This window comes from Culex quinquefasciatus, chromosome 2, assembly GCF_015732765.1.
Source record: "Culex quinquefasciatus strain JHB chromosome 2, VPISU_Cqui_1.0_pri_paternal, whole genome shotgun sequence".
NCBI classification, from domain to species: domain Eukaryota; kingdom Metazoa; phylum Arthropoda; class Insecta; order Diptera; family Culicidae; genus Culex; species Culex quinquefasciatus.
The window spans coordinates 12,428,480-12,442,148 of NC_051862.1; the positions used below are offsets into that span (position 1 = coordinate 12,428,480).

Here is a 13,669-nt window from a genome sequence, read left to right on the forward strand (position 1 = left end):
AGTACAGGCTAACACTTTGAAAAACACATTTTCATTAATTCAAATTCTTTCGAAGTCTGGGAGCGAAACATGTAGGACTTCGTTGCTTTTCAAAATTATTTTTTAATAGGAACTTTTTTTTCTAGAAGAATTTTTAAATGCAAAATGAAATGAAATCGGAAATTAATCTTTAAAAGTAGGTATAACTTAAGGTAGTTACATACATGTAGAAAATCACAAAATTTCATTTTACAGAAAATTTATTAAATCCACATAAAAGATGGTTTTCAATCACTCCTCCCAAGACATGTCCCGTGTGCATGACGAAGCCCGATTTTGAAATTTTGAATTTTCAAAAAATACAAAAATCAAAAACTGTCGATTTTTTATATGAAAAACAGAAAAATATTTTTATCTTTTTTATAAATAAACTTTTTGTAAATCGGCCTTCGTCATGCACACGGGACCGGTTTAATGAGTCTTCACTAAAATTTTGAGCCGATTTGGTCAAAGCAATGTTGAGATATCGTGGCACCCGTTTTCTAAAACTGCTAACTTCAAATAGCTATATCTCGGTAATGATACAACCAAATGTCTTCAAATTTGTTTTGTTAATAGATGAAAATGTATATTTTAATGCCCCGAAAACAGATTTTGAAAAAGTTTAATTGTGTGCTCAAACCAACCTCTGACATTTTTGCCGATTTACATGTATGTTACCCCTTAAAAACGATTCATTTTATCGAAAAAAAATTAAACACTTTTCGATTGCAAATATTTATTTTGCGTCAAAAAATGATTATTAATACAGTCGACTCTCTGGCTGTCGATCTTCTCGATATCAATAATTCTCCATCTATCGATGAATTCTTCAGTCCCTTCAATCTGCATACTTCAATTATCTTCATTCCTCGATAGTTACCCTTGCTTGAAGGATCTCTTCCTCGACGGTCCCTTGGATTCTGTTTGCTTTAAAAATCTCTTTCGGTTGTCAATAATTTCACTTTCTCATGGCTTGCATAGACATTTTTCTTGGCGAAACGAAGCTTTGAAGGGTGTTTGACATTAGTTTGTTTTTGACGTTGCCATGATTCTCTCCCATAGCTGGGTATCAAGAAAAAAATATTTTCAATCGAGTCTTCATTTTGCATCGTTCTGTAAACTGATGATTCTCTTCCTCGACGGTATCTTGGATATTGACAACCAGAGGAGAGTCGACTGTGTTTGTTTTGTCCAGATTTCGATATTTTCGAAAAAAAAACCATTATTTCAAAAGTTCATATCTCCTTAACCAGATTTTGCACTCAAGATGTCTTTTTTGTCCCCTATAACGGGTAAATAATTAAAAATAAAAAAATACATTTTTTGGGAATTTAACATCCAGTAATAACAAGTTAACAAGTTGTACTTATTTTTTCTGAATAGTGCAAATCGTAATCTACAATTTTGTCGAAAAGACACTAAACGATCAGAAAATCTCTCCTCAAGATACAGATTTTTAAATATTTACAAACCCATTTTGTATGACCAGTCCCTGAAATTGTATCGAAAAACTAATGATACAAAATAGCTTCTATTGATATATGACTTATTTTTAAATATGATAGTTTTATTTCTAGTTGCTGTTACGCAGTTAACTTACGATTATCTTAAATGAATGCAATCCATATTTTTAAGCGAAAATGGCGTTCGAATGGTGAACGCCCGAAATGTCAAAATCACGCAGTGGTACCAACATTGCGAAAAAAGTGTGCCATGGCATAGAGTTATCTACGTGCGCATGTATTGCGTGTTTGTACACGAAGGATTTTTAGGTTAAAATTTGTACCCGCCAGCCAAATGGTAAGCTAGTGTGCGTGAGATCGGGCTTAGATAGCTCTATGACGGCCACATTTTTTCTCTAATGTTGGTGATACTGCGTGATTTTGACAGTTCGGACGTTTACCAATTGAACGCCATCTTGGCTTAAAAACCTGGATAATGATTCTTTTGCTTAGTAAATACCTGTTCAAAATAAAATAAATCAAGTGAAGACGGACTCCCAGAAACACATCTGTTGACATGGTTGACACTGTCAGAAAGACTCATCATGGAAACGTTTCAGCAGCTCTACATTTCATTCCGAATCCTCCCAACTCCAACTCGAAACGCTATGCCAAACAAGCTCTCTTCTACTTCTTCTGCTGTGAATGTGTATGTGTGTGTGTGTGTACGAAACACAACAGAAGACTTTTCTGCTTATTCATTTCGTTGAAAGCTATTATCACGAGTACACAACAACTTGCCCCCCTTTCCAGACCTTCCACCCATCAACAAAGTGCAGACCAACAACAACCAGCAGGACTGTCTGACAAGGTGATTAAATATCGCACCTGAGTTCAAAGAGTTTGCGTTTGTTGGGCACGACGGGTAGCATCGGTGCATAGCATGGCAAATAGTGCGACTCCACTCGAATGCAATTTTAGTTGAATGGTGAGAGAATCAAGCGAGGGAATAGAAAATAGTGTCGTTCAGGTCGAGATTCGTACTCAGATCTTGCGATTAGAATGTTTTGCTGGAGGTAGTAAATAGTATACTTTGTTTGTGTTGGGATGAAACACAGAGGGATTCAAGAAAATATCGTTTACTCATTGATATTCTTTTGAGAGTTCGGAAGAGGTATTCTTCGTCGCGCCTTAGTTTCATCGTGAAGTAATAGAACAGTATTCTGTTTTCAAAGTTTTTGAACCATATCCATATTTTGATTTCTCTTTTGCTCAAAAGTGTTCCCATCCAGTCTCGAACACACACGCTTGCCCTTGTGAGTCACACACGTCGATTGGCTAAACTGTATCGTTCGGCGAGTTGTCATCATCGCCATCATCATCATCTTTTCGTTTTGAAAAGAGAGCGAGCAGAGACTCCCAATGGCACACCGGAGTAAGAGGTCCACAACGGACGAGCTGATGGTGGGGCCCGATGTGGTGGTAGAAATAGCGTAATAACAAAGATTTTCGCAAGTCAACTTCTATTGTGTGTTACGACGAGCTTGTCTGCAGGGGTCGGTTGGGGTGAAGTGGACACTTGGTTCAAAAGTTATAGGCGTTGTGCCTGTCATAATGTCTGGAGTTTTTTTTTGAAAAGGTCCAATAAACCAAATTTTTAGTGTTTGCTTTTCGGGTGTTTTTTAATACCCCTGACTCAAGGTGGTTTCAAAAACAACCAAAAAGCAAAAACTGGAAATTTGATTTATTGGACCTTTTCAAAAAAAAAAAAAAACTCCAGATGTGGGCTAAAATGTCCAGAAAGGTCCAACCCACCCCACTGGTCCCCCAATTGCTACCGATGATCTCTTCTGGGTAATTTCCACAGAAAGTACACGCTCCTTTTCAGATATCCTACTCTGTGCATGAACGTTGAATTTCTTTGGAATTGCACACAACGACGCCGAAGACGACGTCGACGGCAGCAGTTTCTGCGCTGAATAGAGGCTCCCCATTCTACGTGTCGCGACACGTGTCGTCTATACTCGCTATTGAGTCCCCGAACCCCCGCCCGAAGAATAGACGCACTCGGTGCAAAGAGATAAGCGCCCAGATTAACATGTTTTCTCGTGAAACGGCAGAAAGGCAAAACTGCTAATGGTGATTTTGTATACAGTACACTTTGGCCAAAGTATCTTACGATGAGCCAGCAGCAGCAGCAGCAGAAATCCTCTTGTTCTTGTTCAAGGAATCGGTGGCAAAATTGGCCACCATAAAACGAAGGAGACCCCCGTTTATGGCAAACCGAAAATCGAACCGTTTTATGAATGCTGATTTCCAACTTTTTAGAAAGTGGTTCGAAACAATAACAAAAACGCTTTTCACTTATCGCCTCCAATCCGATTTAATGAGCCGTAATGGCAATGGAATTGATTTGGAACTGCTCGAACGTGCGAATCGGTTCCATAGTGTAGTGGTTATCACGTCTGCTTTACACGCAGAAGGTCTCCAGTTCGAACCTGGATGGAACCATCTTTTTTAGTTGACCACTACGCAAGCTTTAAGCTTCTTCTGAATACTTTCAAGTAACCCGAAGTGTAGTCCTTCCAGGAAATCACAAATCAATATCAAATAAACACTCCTAGAGGGGTCAAGCAGAGCAATATGTAATTGGAATATCAATCAGCTCTCCTCCAGTTAGTCTGGAAATCCTGCAGGGTGTCATTTTTCACACCCCAACCGTTCCTTTCCTGGGCAGTTCTAAGAATATCCAACAACAATAACCTCCAGCAACAGGAGGTCCAAAGGGATTCTCCAATTAATGAAAACATTGCACTCTGATTGCCCACTGCTGTGCGTAGATAAATCACACATACAGGATAATGAATATCAAATTGATTGGATGTTTTGAATTGCCCCACCTGTGGGCGTAGTTGAAACGATATAGACTAAAAAAAAGATTATCCGCAGCCGGTAGGATTCGAACCTACGCTCCCAGAGGGAATCTGATTTCGAGTCAGACGCCTTAACCGCTCGGCCACGACTGCTTGAATGATATTTGGGGTTTGATTAAACAATCAGACAGTTGATAGTAGCGAACACGTAAACTTGCATTGTTATGATAATTATACACATAAAAATCATAACATTGAAGAGTACTTGTTCATTACAATGAAGACTCGATTTTGAGAATCCTCATTTTGGATCGTTAGTAAAAAAAAAGGCTCGAAAATAATTTTTAGGCTGCCTTGAACTGGAAACATGCAGTCCAAGATGGCGGCCAAAATGGCTTTTTTTTTATTTTGGTGATGTAACAGGCGGAAGTGTTGCCAGATCATTTGAATGAATAGTTTGTTTTGCTCGGTCTTTTCCAATTCGGAGCCATGATTCTTGGAAAACATTCAACATCAGATTTAAGCTGTCGGTTAGGGGCACAATGAGACAAAATTATGCAGTTTGTTATGTAACACATGTTCAATATTACAAAGAACTTGGCGCAACGCTCTTAAATTTATTCTTTTTTATTAAAATTTTAATAATTTTATTTGAGATTTGCTCCTAGTAGTTGCTGTTGATACTCAACAAAAACCGTAAAAAGCTCATTTCGTTGCCGTTGTGCTAACTTGTCGTACGTGCATTTTGGGCCAAATTGAGTTAATAACCTGACCTTCACAGATCTCCAAAATTAGATTTGAATCCTGAGATATTCAATAAAAACCGAAAAAAACTCCTTGATTTTTTGTTGCTCTTCATATGGAAGTAAGTTTCAATCTGTAGGGTTATGCATTTTAAGTAATAATGTAGCTATAAATGCATAACCCTACACAATCTTGTCGTGCTATCTTGTCACTCCCTGAAAATCTATGTAAATGCGACAACTGGCCAAAGGGATTTCAGGTCAGAACGCGTTTGACGCACGTACAAGTTAATCTACCGTAAACATTTGTAATTATAACTCGGGACTCCAGCAACCAATTTCAACCAAACTTCGGGACAATGCACATAATGGTCAGCCAAAACCAAAACGTGTTTGTTATTGTTTACATTGCGTGCTTTCGTTTTTATTTATTGAAGGTCAAACATTAAATGCGTTTTTCTCGGAACGTCGAAATGGCGGGTGCGACAAGATAGCACGACGACGTCGATTTGCGATCTGATCGCGCTATCTTGTCATACACAGTAAAACATTGTTTTAATTTGGAAGGTGTAATTTTGGAAGGTTGAATTTAACCTCAATTTATACTGCAAAGGTGACATTTTACCAGAAAAGTGGTAAAATTACACATTTTTCTGACATTAAAGCTGTAGTTCTTCCCAGATGTAATAGTGTCAAGATTATTTTTACTGTGTACCATGCAAATGTGACAATTTTCCAAAGGTAATTTCAGGCAAACCAATGTAAATAGGCCAATGTCGAAGTCTGGAGGTTTTTGTAAAAGGTCCAATAAAGCAAATTTCCAGTTTTTTGATTTTTGGGTGTTTTTGAAACCGCCTCGAGTCAGGGGTAAAAAAAATACCCAAAAAGCAAAAACTAAAAATTTGGTTTATTGGACCTTTTCAAAAAAAAAAAAAAAGCTCCGGAAGTGTAAACAAAGAGTCTTTCCTGCTCACGTCAGATGATGTTTAGAAATAAGCTGTTTGTTTTCATTTCGACATTGGACAAAAAGTTGCATTGTTTTGCTAGATTTAGTCAGAGGACGTTTTGTCACACGTAAATGCCCGTCTAATATATACGTTTTGCCTCCCTCACACTCACATTACATTTGCATGACTTCCATAACATCCGAGCTGTCCGAATTATCTCAATGGATACCATCCATAATCTTTTCCGCACCCTCATCCCCTCTCGCGTACCCCGATTCTCCTGAAGGAGAAGTGACATTTTAATGAAACCCACAAAGCCAGAAATTAAATGCATATTATATTGAAACAAAATGAGCGGGACTTCCCCGGCTCCCCCTTCCGCCATTTTTAACTTCGTCTCAACTGGGCCAATCCGCCACCAACTTTTACGGAATTAATTTTGTAAAATGAAACCCCCTTTATGTATGTACAAGCTCAGGCAGGCAAACACACACACACAAAAACTCACAATGGTGTAGTCATATCCAAAAACTCAAGGCACTTTTCGCTTGTACACTTAGATGTCTTAAAATAATAATTAAATGTCAAACAAATTTTTCAAAAATGACAAATATTTTTTCAATTGACTTAAGGGGCTCTTACACTATGGCAAACAAACAAACAAGCTCGCACATTTTAACAGTTTGACAGTTTGTCTACGTTGTTTGTTCGTCAATTTTTTTTTGCAGGAACGGCTTGCATACATTTTGTCTTGTTTGCAAGTTTGCGGGTTTGGCAAACTGTCAAACGCGAAATGTGCTAGTTTGTTTGTTTGTTTGCTATAGTGTAATAGCTCCTTTATAAAAATTGTTTTTCTATCAAAACATTATAAAGTCGGTAAATTGAAACGGTGTCTTGAAATGTCTTGAAATTATAAAAATACAAAAAAAAAACTAAATTTAAAGCAAGAATTTTCAAATCAAATTTGATTCAACTGAGTGCATCTTACTACGAAACATTATGAGAACTAAAATCATGCACCGGGAACTATGCTCTTGTACTTGGGGCTTTTCCCAGTAACACTTCACTTCACAATGTGTGTGCGTGTGCCTGTATGTGCCCACTTCCGGTGTAAAATCTACAACATGCAGAGAAGATATGCAAATTAGCTGAGCTTTGTGTTGGATGCTGTGCAGTGCAGCGCGCTGGAAGGATTTTGGCTTCATCCCTTTTTGCCGGGGACTTTTTGAAAGCTCGCAGAAATGCAAGGAAAAGTTGGATATGCAGTTCTCAAGCCTGCCGTTCTAGTGTTTCAGGATGATTTTTTCCCCCTCTCTGTGCTTCGTTTGTCTTCTGTTGCAATTGCAAATATAGGCTTATGACAGGCTTTGGCAGTTTTTTGTTGTTGTTGAAGCAATAATGGTAGTGAGAGACAATAATCTGTTTGAGTTATGGACTAATGTTAGAATTAGCACATCTTTTGGAAAGTTGTAATAATTATAACAAATTGTAAATTAAATACCTAAAAAATCATGAATTATAAATTGTACAGAAGATTGTAACGAAAAAATGAAAATTTATACACTTTTGAAACTCTCACTCCAAATGACATATCAAAACTCACACAAAACACCCGTAATTGAGTGTGGTGCACAATGTCCATATCTTTGCCGGAAAACTGCTGTGAAAATTCTGCCATTTCCCAAAGGATTAAATTTGGTCGGACAGCGATCAACTTGGAAGGAACTCTCCTCTCCCTCACAAAGAACCCAAATACCGCACCAAAAACTTCAATTTGACCCAACTTCGACCGGTTAACCACGACCAGGTGGAAATAAATTGTATTCGGTGAAAAAACTTTTCCACCCTGGCTCTTCCTGACCGCATCATTCCTTCTCGGGTGAATTGTGGGTGTGAGTGTGCATCGACACTTGGATCTGACAACGGGAGAAAAGTGAACAAAAATATTTTAAAAAAATTACAAAGAAACTGATTTAAAGTTAAAAAAAGTCTGCTATTACTTAAAAATATATTTTTCCTTACTAAAAATAGACAATATTGTAAATTATACGTACACAAATCTTGATTTAAACCTAAAAATCTATGTGCTATTTTGCCGTTTGTCGCTTTTTGACATATCGAGAAAAACGCGTTTTAATGTTTGACCTTGAATAATCAAAAACAAGAGCACGCAATGTAAACAAAAACAAACCCTTATTGTTTGGTTCGCCTTACTGTGCGTTGTCCTGAAGTTTGGTTGAAGTTGGTTGCTGGAGTCCCGAGTTATAATTACAAATGTTTACGGTAGTCGGGCATGTACGAGTGTCCAACGCGTTCTTACCTGAAATCCCTTTGGCCAGTTGTCGCATTTAAAGCAATTTTCAGGGTGTGTCAAGATAGCACGACAAAATTGAAACTTCTTTCAGATGAAAAGTGACAACAATGCACGGAGTTTTTTCGGTTTTTATTGAATATCTCAAGATAGATATCGAATTTCGGGATCTGTGAAAGGTGAGTTGGTTGAGAATAACCCATTGTGTTATGAAATTGGAACTTTTTTTTTCATGTAAGCAAAGCGGACTATTTTTACCAATTTTGAACACCAAAATTTCCCCCTGTTCACTTCCGTCAGGAACAACGAGTCCGTGATTTGGTTACATTTTCTCACTATCCCATCAGTGTGGGGTTTGAACGCAAATATGGGAAACTTTCCAGCAAAGGGCAGCTTTCTTCATTTCTGCAAAAGTTTCCACGGAGTGAAGGGAAGAAAAAAAAAAAACTTTTCACTCCCATTCTCCTCGAAATAATTGCGCAGTTGTGGGTGATGCTTGGATGGACGTTGATTGAGGATGATGGCAGTGGGCAAAAGTTTCCCGCTCGTTTTTCTTTCCGGTTCTGCAAACTCCTTGGAGAATCCTAATGCAGTGACCACAATGTTTGCGCTTCAACTGTGTAAAACCATTAGGTTTCTTCCCCCTACTACCGAGAGATCGAGGAAGTTCCCCAAATTGATCAAACGAAACCGGCGGGAAGTTTTCTTCTGTCCCGTTGCTGTCCGTCCAGCTGGGAAGAATGAAAAAGGAACAGAGCGTCAAATTTGGAGCCTGCTCCCTTTGGGGCCCGGTTGTCGTTAGGGACAATTTCCGGCTGTCCGGATGGTCAACCGAATTCTGCTCACACACAAACAGAGTTGCCAAATAATTTGCAAAAGAAGAATCGGAAATTGGACAAAAATTGTACGGATAGGTGCATGTGCCTGACATTATCCTTTTTCCCCGGGAAGAAGTTCATTTTCTTTGGAAAAAGTCCTTGTGGGAAACAACAGCAGCAGGAGAATCAATTTGGACGTGGTGGCCAAATTGTTTCTTGTGTTTTTTCAACTTTCCCCTGCAGCAGGAAAACAGTCAGAAGTTGTCCAGGGGTAGCCAAAGTTTTGACCTCAGATTTAGTCTTAAAAGTTAATTTGAAATGGTTTGAATCATTCACAGAACATGAAATTGATACAAATGTAGGCTTACTGTCATTTTGTGGCAATCGATTGCTTATTTAATTAGGACAAATATTATTTATTTATGAAAAAAACTCTGTTTCCAACATTAAATTATTCAACTGTAGAAAGGTAGTCCATATCTAAGCTTACACGGATAGAAATCCTGTCGGAAAAACCGCCAACAAATTGTTTTAAATCGATAACATCGATTGTTTTCGGTTTCGTTTACAATGTTTTCAAAAATGAAAACATTTTCATCGATTTCGAAAATTTTTGTGTTTGCCGCTGTCAATTTAAGCAAAATCTAGTTTCTTCATTTGTAAGGATAACAAATGAAATTGCAACTAAAGTTATGTCTCTTACATAATTTTACACAGTTTTTTTTGTGTTTATGCAAATGTTTTAAACTTAAGTGACTAGATATTTAGCTTTTTGTTTCATAAATGCATATTTTTTAAATATTTTTTTAGTTTTTAATATATTTTTTTAGCTTTTAATTTTCAAAAAGTTTGAAAAAAAAGCAAAGCAATCCACTTTAACGACCCCCGGGTCTTTTGTGGGCTCTGTTGCAAGTTACTGCTCATTTCTAGGCATCCGAAGGTTATGAGTGGTGAGTCACCCAAAACCTCTTTTACGCAAATTGATGGACGTTTTACTTCCCCATCCGATAGCCAGGAGGATAAGGTGGAAATCGAACCCACGCCCAATAGCAACTTAGGGATCGGCAGCCGAAGCCGCTAACCACCGCGCCACGAGGTTTGAAATACACATCAATTCAGAGCTCATTTTCAATAAAATCCCTTCAAAAATAGAAACAATATGTGTTTTAAGAACAAAAAAACTATTCGAGATTAAAGAATTGCAAGATCTTACAAAAAAATTAAAGAAAAAACCCATCTTTTTATATAATTCAACGAACAGTTCATTTTGAAATTATTTTTATATTTTTATCAATTATTTTTCAAAGAACTTTTCATGTTTGAAAGAATGGTACTACTTATAGAAATGATATTTAGCAAAACTCATTTCTTTTCAATGAGCTGAAATTTTTCGAAGATTGTATAAAATCATGGAAATGATTTTTTTGAAATCCATGCTCAGTTCATGACATTTTCTTCAAGTATTTTACTATTTATTAAAACTTTTTTTTAATTTTTGAGAGAACTGCTCTTGTTTGAAAAAATGCGCTTTCTCATAGTAATAGTAAAAAAATCTTTGAAAAATCTATAAGCTACTCAAGTTTGGAAGAATGTAGATTCTTGCAAAAATATATCTTATAATACTTTTTCAAAACTGCTTAGGATTTAAAAACTTTTAGTTTTGTCTGAAAACGCAACTATAAATAATGGCAAATTGGGAAAATATGCAAAAATTACACTTTAAAAGTCAAAGTCAAGTTATAGTAATCAAAGAAACGACCTTCGGGCACTGTGTGATTACAAACGAATATTTACAAAATATTTTGAAAAATAAAATTTATAAAATATTTTTTTAACGATAAATTTATTAAGCTGTCCAAAAATAAAAAAAAGAAATGCAAATGGTTTTAATCAGAGATTTTTTTTAAATAAAATTTCATTTTAAAATGTATTCTTTCAAACTAACAATTTGATTTTGTAAAATTACTTTACCATCAAAAACGTTGGGCACCTCTGCAGTAGTCCCTCTCGAGAATTAAGTCTGCAGATGACAAATTGATACCAAATCGGCAGCACAATGCAGTTACTTGAATCCAGGGCGATGAAAGTGATCACGTCGCTGTGGAAAAATAACGAACTATAGTATATATATATATGTATGATTCGGATGGTGCAGTTTTGCCATTATCAAAAGCATCAGAAAAATTAGGAAATTACATTTTGAAAAATCAAGTATTTTGAGCATAACACATCTGAAGTGGCTCAAAAACAGACAACCCGAACGCATTTCCCTCGACAGCTTCCGGGAAGGAGTGAAATTATATTTGCTCTTTTTTCCCCTCCTAGAAGCACTTTATTTCACCTCGACGTCGTCGTGCTATCTTGTCGCACCCGCCATTTTGACGTTCCGAGAAAAACGCGTTTTAATGTTTGACCTTGAATATACAAAAACGAGAGCACGCAATGTAAACAATAACAAACCCGTTTTGTTTGGCTGACCATTCTGTGCATTGTCCCAAAGTTTGGTTGAAGTTGGTTGCTGGAGTCCCGAGTTATATTTACAAATGTTTACGGTAGTCTAGCTTGTACGTGCGACAAACGCATCCTGACTTTCCTGGCCTGAAATCCCTTTGGCCTTTTGTCGCACTTACATCAATTTTCATGGAGTGACAAGATAGCACGACAAGATTGAAACTACTTTCATATGTAAAGTGACAAAAATGCACGGAGTTTTTTCGGTTTTTGTTGAATATCTCAGGATTGAAATCGAATTTTGGGGATCTGTGAAGGTCAAAAGGTGAGGCATTGTGGGCTGCACAAAATGGCGTTCTTAACTCAATTTGGCCCAAAATGCACGTACGACAAGTTAGCACGTTGGCGACGACCTGTTATGGCGGTTAACCCTATTTGATGGAACTTTTCCGCTGAAGCTTTTACTAGCAAAGCTTGTGTATGTTAGTGTGTGTGTGTGCGCGCGATTACTTTAAAGTTTTGTACTTGCACTCACTTTTCACTTTACTTTGTTCATTTTTGTTCCCGAGATCTGGTGCGTTTTTTTACGTTGCTTTTTTTTGTTCTGCAAGAAGACACGGAAAATGCTTTTCAAATATTGAATTAATGGAAACAGTATGCGGCAACTTTTACATTTTCACCAGTGGTTTTTCTTGCAAAGTTTATTCCCCCCCCCCTCTTCTTTATGTTCATCATTTGATGACACGACTTGCGAGTTCACAGAGCAAACTTTACGTGCAAATTTATGTGATTGCCCCTTAACCCCCTTAACAGCAATGGATGGGTCTGGAAAGTTGGAAACTTATGTTGCAAACAGAGCCAATATTGCTCGAAATCGTAGTCCTTTACTCGAAGATTCAATTACTAATCATTTCGCTGATGGTGTTGTATTTCGACCGAGTAAACATAAACTCAAACGGCGCGGCGTCGACCAACACTAATTAACATGAAATTTTCCACTGAATGAAGCAATGAACATGATGGGATGTTAATTAATCTTGTCATTCAGTGCGATATACGTGTGATGTGTGTTCGTTCTGCTGGTGCTAATTAATTTTCGCTGAACGGGCACAAACGAACAAATTTGACTAATGTAAATATGTCGATGCCCGTTCGTGTTAACGGCACTACTATTGCTGCTGCTGTGGCAGAAGATGGGCTGCTCCTTAAACACACCAATTATGGATCTGTTCCAATCTGTTTGACATGGCCCCCGCAGGGAAATCGACGAAAGCTTCGGATCAAATTTCACAGAGTTTATAGGTTATGGTGTGTTCAGGTACGGTTGTGACGGGTTTCAACGCTAAATTTAAACATATCAATACAATCTAATACAAACCCAATCTCGTCTTTGGAGGGGCTCCTATTTTTAATTCGCCAGAAAATATCAAGTTTCAATTTAATTTATAATCTTCAAAAAGCATAGGAAAAATTGGTTAGACTTTTAAAAATGTGTTGCACTATGCTTTTACTTTGATTTAATTCCAAAAGCAACCAAACATTGAAAAAGTTATTGGAAACATATGAAAACAGTATTGTTTTCCTGTGATATGAGAAATTTCATATTTCATTGACCAAATTTTGCTGCTGCCAAAATTTTGCAAAATATTAACGAAAGGTTTTTTCGTCTGCCGATTAGGCTGGCACAAATTTTATTCAAAGTTTTCCGAAATTGTTTTTTGTCAGGTAAGACCAATTTGTAAAATATTGATTGCATATCAACAGTACGGGTGTATACAGTCCAGACTCGATTATCCGAAGCCTCGAGGCGACTTTTCAAAGTTTCGATTATGCGAAGGTTTGTATGGGATTTCGGATAACCGAATCATGAAAAATAAAATAGTGTTGCGTCAGCCAGTCTTTCTTAATAAGTTCTTTACATTTTGCAGTTAGCACCGTCGACAGCTGGTGCTGACCGGCATTATTATTTTTTCGCCCCAAAATTCTGGCACCGCTGCGCTGTCAGAGGCAAGCCACCCAAATGTGTCTCGTCACTTTCGACGTCATTCCAAATCCAACCGTTT

At 37.3% G+C, this 13,669-nt stretch overlaps 2 non-coding genes across 2 annotated transcripts; one reads left to right on the forward strand and one right to left on the reverse strand.

Moving 5' to 3' along the window:
* The first annotated feature begins 3,901 nt into the window (after positions 1–3,901).
* Trnav-uac lies at positions 3,902–3,974 on the forward strand. The gene has a single exon. It is a non-coding gene; the product is annotated as a tRNA-Val (tRNA).
* Positions 3,975–4,407: 433 nt separating this feature from the next.
* On the reverse strand, positions 4,408–4,489 carry Trnas-cga. Its single transcript has one exon. It is a non-coding gene; the product is annotated as a tRNA-Ser (tRNA).
* Between the last annotated feature and the right edge of the window lie 9,180 nt (positions 4,490–13,669).